General features: G+C 45.8%; 1 pseudogene; it reads left to right on the forward strand.

Moving 5' to 3' along the window:
* Positions 1-13,607, forward strand: part of LOC139256604 (zinc finger protein 420-like) — a 54,399-nt pseudogene that overhangs the window by 40,021 nt on the left and 771 nt on the right.

Here is a 13,607-nt window from a genome sequence, read left to right on the forward strand (position 1 = left end):
CACTTGAAGTGCCGTGATCTACAAGGCCACGGACCAAGAGCTGAAAAGTGGGATTTGGCTGGATAGCTCTTTGTCGGCCAGCACAGACACGATGGGCTGAATGGCCTCTCAGTGCTGTAAACTTCTGTGATTCTATGATCCTGTACTTAGTGATGAAGTTTGTAAATTATGAGAAATATAGAAGATTAAGGGGTGATGTAATTGAGGTGTTTAAGATGATTAAAGGAGTTGATGGGGTGGATGGAGAGAAACTATTTCCTCTGGTGAGGGAGTCCACAACAAGGGGACACAACCTTAAAATCAGAGCTCGGCCATTCAGGACTAATGTCAGGAAGCACTTCCTCACACAAATGCTGATTGGCTGTTTCTCTTGTCTGGAGAGTCTAGAACTAGGGGTCATAGTCTCAGGATAACGGACGGCCATTTAGGACTGAGATGTGGAGAAATGTCTTCACTCAAAGGGTTGTGAATCTTTGGAATTCTCTGCCCCAAAGAGCTGTGGATGCTCAGTCATTGAGTGTATTCAGGGCCGAGATCGATAGATGTTTGGACACTGAAGGAATCCAGGGATACGGGGAAAGTGGAGTTGAAGTACAAGATCAACCTTGATCTTATTGAATGGCGCGGCAGGCGAGAGGGGCCGTACGATCTACTCTTGCTCCTATTTCTTATGCTCTTACAGCGTAGTGGAAATCCGGAACTCTGTTCCCCATAAAATTGAGGCTGGGGCTAATTGAAAATTCCAAAACTGAGATTGATAAATTATTCTTCGGCAAGGGTATTAAGGGCGATGGAACCAAGGCAGGTAGATGGAGTTAAAATACTGATCAGCCACGATCTAACTGAATGGCACAACAGGCTCAAGGGGCTGAATGGCCTTTTTCTGTTCCTCTGTTCCTACACAGTGATGACTTTTGTAAACAGCTGTTACAGGGGATTAGAAGGGGAGGATATGCAGACAGGATTAAACCTGGGCCCCTCCTGTTCCTATGATTCAGTCACACTGGGTGTTACCTTTACCCATTGGGAGGAGGCTCCAGTGACCCTGCTGAAAAATGCACGTGTGAGGCCTCAGGTGAGGACATAGAAACATAGAAACTAGGTGCAGGAGTAGGCCATTCGGTCTTTCGAACATTCAATAAGATAATAGCTGATCATTCACCTCAGTACCCCTTTCCTGCTTTCTCTCCATACCCCTTGATCCCTTTAGCCGTAAGGGCCATATCTAACTCCCTCTTGAATATATCCAATGAACTGGCATTAACAATTCTCTGCGGTAGGGAATTCCACAGATTAACAACTCTCTGAGTGAAGAAGTTTCTCTTCATCTCAGTCCTAAATGGCTTACCCTCATCCTTAGACTGTGTCTCCTGGTTCTGGACTTTCCCAACATCGGGAACATTCTTCCTGCATCTAACCTGTCCAGTCCCGTCAGAATTTTAGATGTTTCTATGAGATCCCCTCTCATCCTTCTAAACTCCAGTGAATACAGGCCCAGTCAATCCAGTCTCTCCTCATATGTCAGTCCTGCCATCCTCGGAATCAGCCAGGTGAACATAGAAACATAGAAAATAGGTGCAGGAGTAGGCCATTCGGCCCTTCTAGCCTGCACCGCCATTCAATGAGTTCATGGCTGAACATGCAACTTCAGTACCCCATTCCTGCTTTCTCACCATACCCCTTGATTCCCCTAGTAGTAAGGACTTCATCTAACTCCTTTTTGAATATATTTAGTGAATTGGCCTCAACAATAGAACCTTCGCAGCACTCAATAGCAAAAATGTCCTTCCTCAGATTAGGAGACCAAAACTGAACACAATATTCCAGGTGAGGCCTCACCTGTACAACGGCAGTAAGACCTCCCTGCTCCTGTACTCAAATCTCCTAGCTGTGAAGGTCAAAATACCATTTGCCGCCTTCACTGCCCTGCTGTACCTGCATGCCTACTTTCAATGACTGATGTATGTACCATGACACCCAGGTCTCGTTGCACCTCCCCTTTTCCTAATCTGCCGCCATTCAGATAATATTCTGCCTTCGTGATTTTGCCCCCAAAGTGGATAACCTCACATTTATCCACATTATACTGCATCTGCCATGCATTTCCCCACTCACCTAACCTGTCCAAGTCAACCTGCAGCCTCTTAGTATCCTCCTCACAGCTCATACTGCCACCCAGCTTAGTGTCATCTGCAAACTTGGAGATATTACACTCAATTCCTTCATATAAATCATTAATGTATATTGTAAGTAGCTGGGGTCCCAGCACCGAGCTCTGCGGCATTCCTCTAGTCACTGCCTGCCATTCTGAAAAGGACCCATTCATCCCGACTCTCTGCTTCCTGTCTGCCAACAAGTTTTCTATCCACGTCAGCACATTACCCCCAATACCATGTGCTTTAATTTTGCACACTAATCACTGTCGAGGTTCACACATGGAGATTGGGCACATGGGTCACATAGTGGAAAGAAACTGGTGAGTGTAGAACTGAACCCAGCCAGAGTCAGCACCTTCAGGGGAGTAAAGGGAGGGGAACCAGTGACTGTAGAACTGAACCCAGCCAGAATTGGTAGTGAAAACTGGGAGTGGAGGAGAAACAGTCTAGGAGATGTGCGATGTGCTTGGATTTCAGCACAGCAGGAGGGACAATGTGTGGGACAGGGATTTACAGCTTTATGGGAACAAGAAAGGAAAGAATCTTCCATGGAAAGTACATATGCCTATTCTGAATTTCTGTCCTGTACTTTCAATGATGAGTTTTGAAATCTCCTTTCACAGTGTATTAGAAGGTGAGATTTGCAGACAGGAAACTCAAATGAAACATCACGTCAAGATCTGATGTAGTTATTCAATTTCTCAGGACTTGAATATCATCAGCCTTTGAATGTGGAAGGAGAAATGTTTCTCTGTTCTGTCTGTGGGAACAGATTTCAAACATCAGTGTGACTGGAAAAGCACCGAGACACACACACCCGTGTGAGAGTGTTCCAGTGCACTGCCTGTGGAAAGAGCTTTAACCAGTTACACAGCCTGAAAAAAACATCGCACCATTCACAGCAGGGAGAAACCATACATGTGTTCTGTGTGTGGACGAGGCTTCAACTGATCATTCTACCGGTTTCCAGCTTTGCTGCTCGCTGGCTTGTGGTTTTAATTTTCTCTGCCGCTTCTCTGGACTCTGGGGAGGTACCAGCGGATTGGAAAGCAGCTAATGTAACGCCTCTGTTTGTTTAAAAAAAGGGGGCAGACAAAAGGCAGGTAACTATAGGCCGGTTAGTTTAACATCTGTAGTGGGGAAAATGCTTGAAACTATCATTAAGGAAGAAATAGCAGGACATCTAGATAGGAATAGTGCAATCAAGCAGACGCAGCATGGATTCATGAAGGGGAAATCATGTTTAACTAATTTACTAGAATTCTTTGAGGATATAACGCGCATGGTGGATAGAGGTGTACCGATGGATGTGGTGTATTTAGATTTCCAAAAGACATTCGATAAGGTGCCACACAAAAGGTTACTGCAGAAGATAGAGGTACGCGGAGTCAGAGGAAATGTATTAGCATGGATAGAGAATTGGCTGGCGAACAGAAAGCAGAGAGTCGGGATAAATGGGTCCTTTTCGGGTTGGAAATCGGTGGTTAGTGGTGTGCCACAGGGATCAGTGCTGGGACCACAACTGTTTGCAATATACATAGATGACCTGGAAGAGGGGACAGAGTGTAGTGTAACAAAATTTGTAGATGACACTAAGATTAGTGGGAAAGCGAGTTGTGTAGAGGACACAGAGAGGCTGCAAAGAGATTTGGATAGGTTAAGCGAATGGGCGAAGGTTTGGCAGATGGAATACAATGTCGGAAAGTGTGAAGTCATCCACCTTGGGGGAAAAAAAACAGTAAAAGGGAATATTATTTGAATGGGGAGAAATTACAATATGCTGAGGTGCAGAGGGACCTGGGGGTCCTTGTGCATGAATCCCAAAAAGTTAGTTTGCAGGTGCAGCAGGTAATCAGGAAGGTGAATAGAATGTTAGCCTTCATTGTGAGAGGAATGGAGTACAAAAGCAGGGAGGTCCTGCTGCAACTATACAGGGTATTGGTGAGGCCGCACCTGGAGTACTGCGTGCAGTTTTGGTCACCTTACTTAAGGAAGGATATACTAGCTTTGGAGGGGGTATAGAGACGATTCACTAGGCTGATTCCGGAGATGAGGGGGTTACCTTATGATGATAGATTGAGTAGACTGGGTCTTTACTCCTTGGAGTTCAGAAGGATGAGGGGTGATCTTACAGAAACGTTTAAAATAATGAAAGGGATAGACAAGATAGAGGCAGAGAGGTTGTTTCCACTGGTAGGGGAGACGAGAACTAGGGGGCACAGCCTTAAAATACAGGGGAGCCAATTTAAAACCGAGTTGAGAAGGAATTTCCCAGAGGGTTGTGAATCTGGAATTCTCTGCCCAAGGAAGCAATCGAGGCTAGCTCATTGAATGTTTTCAAGTCACAGATAGATAGATTTTTAACCAATAAGGGAATTGAGGGTTATGGGGAGAGGGCGGGTAAGTGGAGCTGAGTCCACAGCCAGATCAGCCATTATCTTATTGAATGGCGGAGCAGGCTCAAGGGTCTAGATGGCCTACTCCTGTTCCTAATTCTTATATTCTTATTGACCTACGGTGACCTCCAACTTGCATCTGTTTCGCCATCAGCTTCCTTTCCCGCCACCGACTCTGATTCCTATGGCAACAACCTCCCTCCTCGAACTCTCTGCCCCTCAAATAGCCTCTGGACTTCACTCGCCTGCTCCACCTGTCTCTGAATTTGGACAGCGGTTCGTCGATGCTCCGTGTCGGCCCCATCCTGCTGACACCGGCTTTGTCCCTCCATGGGACCTCGGACTTTGACCCTGGTTCTAGCCTCTAGCCCGTTTTAAGTAGGGCCTGTCCCAATGGAACAGCTCCGTCTTTCCCTAGTACTGGTGCCAGTGTCCATGAAGCAAAACCCTTGCCTCCCACACCACTCTTTGAGTCACACTTTTAACTTTCCAATCTGCTTATCCCTGTACCAATTGCCGCGTGGCTCACGTAACAATCCAGAGATTATTACCTTTGAGGTTCTGCTTTTTAATTTGGACCCCGACTCCTTCAGCAGAACCTCATTTTTAGTTCTACCTATGTTGTTGGTTCCTACATGGACCACGACAACTGGATCCCCCCCTTCTCACTCCAAGTTCTTCTCCAGCTGTGAGGAGATTCTTTAGCCCTGGCACCGGGCAGGCAACACAACCTTCGAAACTTCCGGTCGCGTCTGCAGAGAACAGTATCTATCTCTCTGACTATACTGTCCCCCAACACAACTACATTCCCTTTCAAAGTGTCCAGATAACTCCCCCCTCCCTGATGCCCCACAATGTCTGCACCTCAGACTCCAGCTCAACAACTCTGAGCTGAAGCTCCTCAGGATGCATGCACTTACTGCAAAGGTGTTTGTCCGGGATCACAATGCTCCCCACAAACTCCCACATGCTGCATTTGTGACACACCACCTGCACTGCCAGCCCTAGATCACCATGTTCTATTTAATTAAATGTTATTACATTTGTATTTAAGTAACTTATTTTACAGTTTAGTTCTTTGATTTCTTACTTGATCTGCATTGAGTAATGGATAATGACATTAAATATCTACCTGTAACACAAAGCATTACAAACAGTGTGGCAAAAAGCTGCAACTCCTTCCCCCTCTTCTCCCAATTCCCACTCTTTCCAAGTTCCCAAATAAACCATTCTGTTTAAGTACACTCCGTTTAAGATCGCACTGTGCAGACCACTCAAGGAGTGGTGAGGGAGTCCACAACAAGGGGAAATAACCTTCAAGTCAGAGCTAGGCCATTCAGGGGTGATGTCAGGAAGCACTTCCTCACACAAATGCTGAGAGGCTGTTTCTCTTGGCTCGAGAGTCTAGAAATAGGGGTCACAGTCTTGGGATAAGGGGTCGGCTATTTAGGACTGAGATGAGAAATGTCTTCACTCAGGGATGTGAATCTTTGGAATTCTCTAATCCAGAGGACTGTGGATGCTCAGTCATTGAGTATATTCAGGGCTGAGATCGATAGATTTTTGGGCACGAAAGGAATCAAGGGATACGGGGATAGTGAGGGAAAGTGGAGTTGAGGGAGAAGATCAGCCATGATCTTATTGAATGGCGGAGCAGGCTCGAGGGACCGCATGGCCCACTCCTCCGATTTCTTATCCTCATATGTTCTTCAAGGGTAGTGGAAATCAAGAACTCTGTTCCCAATAAAACTGAGGATGGGGGATAATTGAAAATTACAAAACTGAGGTTGATAGATTCTTCTTCGGCAAAGGTATTAAGGGCGATGGAACCAAGGCAGGTAGACGGAGTTAAAATACTGATCAGCCATGATTTAATTGAATGGCGGAACAGGCTCAAGGGGCCGAATGGTCTTTTCCTGTTCCTATGTTCCTGATGATATTTGTAAACAGCTTTTACAGGGGATTAGAAGGAGAGGATATGCAGACAGGATTAAACCTGGGTCCCTCCTGTTCCTATGATTCAGTCACACTGGGCGTTACCTTTACCCACTGAGCCATTGGGAGGAGGGTCCAGTGACCCTGCTGGAAAATACACGTGTGAGGCCTCAGGTGAGGACAGTGGAATAGCCTGTTGACACTCGCTGTCGAGGTTCATACAGGGAAATTGGGCACATGGGTCACGTATTGGTGAATGCAGAATGGAACCCAGCCAGAGTCAGCACCTTTTAGGGGTGGAGAGGGAGAGGAACCAGTGAGTGTAGTACTGAACCCAGCCAGAGTCAGCACCATCAGGGGTGGAGAGGAAGAGAAGGGTAAAATAGTAGCAATTTGTGCAATATGCCTTGTTCTCTCCCTGGATCTTAAACTACTGAACTCACTCTTCCTCTAAAACTTCAGCTTGGTGTCCCTCAGTCCCTACTCCTTGATTTACCACACCTTCTCTCTCTTTCCCCCTGGATGTGTTCCACACTCTGGACCTTGGGCCTTCCCCAGGGATTCTCAGTATGAAGAGGGGGAATGTGTGTTGAGACAGGATGTCCCAGCTCTCCACCTTTAAAGGGACACGGAGAGGACCAGCTGGGCTGAATGGCCTGCTTTATGACATCACTGCAGTGCCTCGCAACCAACCTCACTGAGCCCTGCTCATTGTGGACTGGCAGTGTTTGATGGGACAGTGTAGAAGGAGCTTTACTCTGTATCTAACCCGTGCTGTACCTGCCCTGGGAGTGGTTGATGGGACAGTGTAGAGGGAGCTTTACTCTGTATCTAACCCGTGCTGTACCTGCCCTGGGAGTGGCTGATGGGACAGTGTAGAGGGAGCTTTACTCTATCTAACCCATGCTGTAGCTGACTGCAGAGTGCTTCAGGCAGACAATATGATCTCAGAATATCCCATTCCCCAGCACTGACATCATCACCTCGATGAGAACATCATTTAACCCAAAGATAAGAGAAACCCATCACCTGGACACAGATGCAGAGGGACAGTGAGTGTCCCGAACATTGTTGTGCAGTGTGCTCGATAGTTCCTCCCTGGGTCTGAGCCTTTTGGTGATGATTTGAATTTGATGTCCTCGAGTTACTGACTCACCGACTGGTGGAAATAGTTTTTCCTCATTTACCTGATCACATTCTGACCACCTCCCTCAGATCTCCAATTCTCCTTTGTTCTAATGAAAAGAGCCCCAGTTTCTCCAATCTCCCCTGATAACTAAAGGCTCTTGTCCCTGGTATCGTCTCAGTGAATCTCTCTGCACCCTCTCCATGGCCTCGACATCCTTCCTGGTGTAAGATCCCCAAAACCTGACACAATATTCGAACTGCAGTCGAACCAATGATTAGTACAGGTTTACATGACCTCTGCCCTTTTGTACTCCACACCCCTATTTATAAAACTTAGGATCACATGTGCTTTTTAACCACTTCATCAACTTGTCCTCCCACTTTTAAAGGTTTGTGTATCTGAAGCCCTTCTAGGTTTTAGAGATATTAACATAACATGGCTAAAATACATCTCATGGGATTAAGGGTAATATATTAGCATGGATTGAGGATTGGTTAATGGACAGAAAACAGAGTAGGAATGAACGGGACTTTTTCATAGAATCAAAAAAATGTACAGTATGGAAGGAGGCCATTTCGGCCCATCGTGTCTGCACCTGCCGACCAAGACCTTTGCTTAAAAAGGGAGAAAGGGATAGACCGAGTTATTACAGGCCAGTACGCTAACCTCAGTGGTGGGAAAAGTATTGCAAAAAATCCTGACGGAAAGAATAAATCTTCATTTGGAAAGACATGGATTAATCAAGGACAGTCAGCATGGATTTATTAAGGGAAGGTCATGCCTGACTAACTTGATTGAATTTTTCAAGGAGGTAACCAGGAGGGTCGATAAGATCAGTGCGTATATTGTAGTGCAAATTAATCTTAGCAAATCTTTTGATAAGGTCCCACATGGCAGATTGGTTATGAAAGTAAAAGCCCATGGGATCCAAGGTAAAGGGGCAAGTTGGATCCAAAATTGGCTCAGAGGAAGGAAGCAAAGGGTAATGGTTGATGGGTGTTTTGTGACTGGAAGTCTGTATCCAGTGGGGTTCTGCAGGGCTCAGTGCAGGGTCCCTTGCTTTTTATGGTATGTATCAATGACTTGCACCTAAAATGTTGGGGGTATGATTAAGAAGTTTGCAGATGACACTAAAATAGGCTGTGTAGTTGATAATGAAGAAAGCTGAAGAACAGTGACAAATGGAATTCAATCTGGAGAAGTGTGAGGTAATGCATTTGGGGAGGTCTAATAAGACAAAGGAATACACATTAACTGGTATGGCATTGAAAGGTGTAGAGGCACAAATGGACCTTGGAGTGTAGGTTCACAGATCCCTGAAGGTAGCAGGCCAGGTAGATAAGGTGATTAAGAAGGCATGTGGAATACTTGCCTTTATTAGTCGAGACATGGAATATAAGAGCCAAGGACATTATGCTTGAACTGCATAAAACACTGGTTAGGCCGCAGCTGGAGTACTGTGTGCAGTTCTGGTCACCATATTACAGGAAAGATGTGATTGCACTGGAAAGGGTGTAGAGGAGATTTACAAGAATGTTGCCTGGTCTGTAGAACTTTGGCTATGAGGAAAGATTGGATAGTCTAGGTCTGTTTTCTTTAGAACAGAGGAGGCTGAGGGGAGACCTGATTGAAGTGTATAAGATTATGAGGGGCCTGGATAGAGTAGATAGGAAAGACCTGTTTCCCTTGGCAGAGGGGTCAACAACCAGAGGGTCTAGATTTAAAGTAATTGGATGGAGGTATAGAGGAGACATGAGGGGAAATGTATTTACCCAAAGGGTGGTGGGAGTCTGGAACTCACTGCCTGAAAAGGTGGTAGAGGCACAAACCCTCACCACATTTAAAAATACTTGGATGTGCACTTGAAGTGCCGTAACCTGCAGGGCTACGGACCTGGAGCTGGAAGATGGGATTAGGCTGGATAGCTCTTAGTCGGCCGGTATGGACACGATGGGCCGAAATGGCCTCCCTCCGTGCTGTAAATTTCTATGGATTCTATGACATAAACTGGCTGATATAATGTGTATAGCGTGAAAGAGAAGTTTAGTCTGAGTTAGAAACTCGACAATCGATTCGGTGCAGACAGGTTGCCATGGCAACACTGATAAGACATTCCATTCACTGAATCCACTGTTGGAATCTGTAATCAGATCAGGGGAATGAACAGGGTTTGTCTGTCAGTAACCACAATGCAAGCTGAAACCAGAGTGAATGTCACAATAGATTAGATTTATAATGTGTGATGTTTATCCCTATAATTGTGAAACTATAAGAAATAACAACTATCAGCAGGCAGGGTAGTTTAGAGATAATGAGAAAATTACTGAAGAAAAGTAACTGCTGGGAACCAGGGAAAGTGTCCTTGTAAATCACAGATTAGAGAAGTTCCAGCTGTCTTTTCCCAGCTTCCTGCCCAAACCCAGCAGAGAAGACACAGAAGAGTCAGGTGCCAGAGGTGGATCACTGCAGTGTATAAAAGTGAGGGGAGACTGATGTAAGGGGACAGTCAGGACTGGAGACACCGGAGATCAAGCTCAGGGCGCCCGAGGTTCCATCCAGCGGGCTGACCTTGTGTCAGTTACTGTGGGCACGCGGGACTTGCATGTTTACTCTGATTGATGGGTCAATATAAGTTACGGTGGAGGACAGAGAATCTGCTCATCTTACATTTATTTGCTAAGGTAATAGTTTCTGACACTGGACTTGCTAATTAACAGGACAAGGCATTAGCTAGAATCTAACACCTCTTTCCTATTCTGCTTCTCTACTGCTTTTACATTTTTACCATTTAATGTACTTTTCTTAAAATTTCCTTGTCCCAAAATGTATCACCTCACATTTCTCTCTGTTACATTTCAGCTGACATCTACCTGCCCCATTTACTAACCTGTGTATTCACACTGAAACTATGTACAGTCCTTTCAGTTGGCCATGGGCCCTTTTTTGGTCTCCTCTGGAGATTTTGATCGTGTGCCCCATATACCCAAGCCCAAATCATTTCTCTATATTGAGCAGAGCAATGGTCCCAACACTGACCCTGGGGACACCACTGTTTACATTTCTCGGATCTGAAGAGCATCCATTAATCACTATTCTCTGTTTTCTGTCCTATACCCAACTTCCTCTCCACGCTGCCCCACTCCCTTTAATAACATGAGCCTTAATTTGATCAACAAGCCTCCTGTCCGGCACCTTATCAAACACCTTTTGACAATCCATCTACACAACATCCACTGCATTTCCTTTCTCACTGCACTGTTATTTCCTCAAATAATCCCTGCTGTCTGTCCTGAACTAATCCATTTCACTACCAAACATTGCAATGTTTGCCCCACCCAACAGGGTTTCTTCTGTTGAAAGCCACAACAGAAAGATCCACAAAGCGGCGACTCGTCAGGGAGCGTCTGCAAATGAAGCAGAAACATGGAGTGGTCAGGGGGTGCCTGTAAATGAAGGAGAAATGGTGACAGGCCAGGGAGGGTCTGTAAATGAAGGAGAATTGGTGATTGGTCAGGGAGTGTCTGTCAGTGAGGGAGAAATGGCGAATGGTCAGAGAGGGTCTGTAAATGAAGGAGAATTGGTGATTGGTCAGGGAGCGTCGTAAATGAAGGAGAATTGGTGACAGACCAGGGAGGGTCTGTAAATGAAGGAGAAATAGAGACTGGTTTCCCTCTCTCTCTTGTCCCCTGTCATATGCAATATATGTGGAGGATTTTTATGAAAACTGATCAAAAAAGAATTTTACAGAAAATAACTGATTTCACATCTTATGTAATATAGTTATAAATTGGGATGGTTCAAAGGAACTTCTTTGTCCATATTTGTAAAGCAACAAAGAGTGGGCGGGAGAGAAAATCATTGACTCATTGATTTTGTTCTCACTCTGCACACAGGGGCTTTCTCAGCATCTCTTCTGAAGGTGCTGGTAATTGCCGGGGAGACGGTTTACAGCCCATAGAATTGTAACAGGTGGGCCCAGATTTAGATCACCCTGTTCTCTGAACTGCTCAAGTCCCACTCCAGAGACTTGAGCACAAAAGTCCAGGCTGGCACTCCAGTGCAGCACTGAGGGAGCACTGCACTGTCAGATGTCGTCTCTTGTGATGCGACGTTAAACCGAGAACCCGGCTGCAACTCGAGTGGATTTAAAAGATCCCATGGAACTATATCGAAGAAGAGCAGGGGAGTTACCTCGGCGTCCTGGCCAATATATATCCCTCAATCAACATCACGAAAATACGTTATCTGTTCATTGCTGTTTGTGGGAGCTTTCTGTGCACAAATTAACTGCCACGTTTCCTACATTAAAATAGGAAATACAACACCTGCCCTTTCACCTCCTCCCTTCCCACCATCCAGGGCCACAGACACTCCTTCCAGGTGAAACAACGATTTATTGTACTACTTTGAATTTAGTATACTGTATTCGCTGCTCACGATGCAGTGTCCTCTACATTGGAGAGACCAAATGCAGATTGGATGATCGCATCGCGGAACACCTTCGTTCAGTCGCAAGCGTGACTCTGAGTTTCTGATCGCTTGTTATTGAAATTCTCCCGACCACTCCCTCTCTGACCTCTCTCTCCTCGGCCTCCTCCACTGTTCTAATAACGCTCGAGGCACAGAATTTCACCTTCCGGACTCAACATTGAGTTCCACAATTTCACCATAACCACCGCTCCCATTGTTTAGTACAGCAGCTGTTGGTAATGATCTCCATTTACACCTCCTCCAGACCCATCTTTTGTTTCTTGTCCCATCACCATCTCCTTTTGCCTTGCTGCATCATCCCTTTTGTCATTTAATCACTCCTGTCTTTCCTCCCCTCTTTCCCTGCCTCTGCACTAATTTAAAACTTATATTCAAGACTGAGATAGATAGATTTTTGGAGTCTCGAGGAATCAAGAGATAGGGAGATGGGGCGGGAAAGTGGAATTGAGGTTGATGATCAGCCATGATCTTATTGAATGGCGGAGCAGGCTCGAGGGGCCGGAGGGCCGACCCCTGCTCCTATTTTCCAGTTCTGATGAAAGGAAAGTGACCTGATACGCTAACTCTATTTCTATCTCTACAGATGTTGCCTGAGTATTTCCATTATTTTCTTTTATATTTCAGGTGACCAGTGAGTGTAGAACTGAAACCTGCCAGAGTCAGCACCTTCAGGGGAGGAGAGGGAGGGGAACCAGTGAGTGTAGAACTGAACCCAGCCAGAATCAGCACCTTCAGGGGAGGAGAACCAGTGAGTGTAGAACTGAACCCAGCCAGAGTCAGCACCTTCAGGGGAGGGGAACCAGTGAGTGTAGAACTGAACCCAGCCAGAGTCAGCGCCTTCAGAGAAGGGAGAGGGAGGGGAACCAGTGAGTGTAGAATTGCACCCAGCCAGAGTTGGTGGTGAAAACTGGGAGCGGAGGACAAACTGTCTTGAGACGTGCGATGTGTTTGGCTTTCAGCACAGGGAGGAGGGAGAGAGTCGGATGGGGATTTACAGCTTTGGGGGAACAAGAGAGGAAAGAATGTTCCATAGAATCTAGAATTGTCTGTTCTATACTTAGTGATGAGTTCTGTAATCTCCTTTTACAGGATATTAGAAGGGGAGATTTTCAGACTGGAAACAGAAACCAAACATCACGTCAAGATCTGACAGTTACTTGATTCCTCAGGCCTTTGAATGTGGCAGGAGAATTATTTGCTTGTTCTGTCTTTGAGAAAATATTTCACAAATCGGCATGACTGGAAAAGCACTGAGACACACACATCCGCGTGAGTGTTCCAGTGCACTGACTGGAAGGAGCTTTAACCAGTTACACAACCTGAAAAAACATTGCACCATTCACAGCACGGAGAAACCATTACACGTGTTGTGTGTGTGGACGAGGCTTCAACTGATCATCCAAACATGGAGAGTCACAAGGACACCTGCACCATGGAGAAACCGTGGAAATGTGGGGACTGTGGAAAGGGATTCAGTTACCCGTCTGAGCTGGAAACTCA

This window comes from Pristiophorus japonicus, unplaced genomic scaffold (genome assembly GCF_044704955.1).
Source record: "Pristiophorus japonicus isolate sPriJap1 unplaced genomic scaffold, sPriJap1.hap1 HAP1_SCAFFOLD_749, whole genome shotgun sequence".
NCBI lineage: Eukaryota > Metazoa > Chordata > Chondrichthyes > Pristiophoridae > Pristiophorus > Pristiophorus japonicus.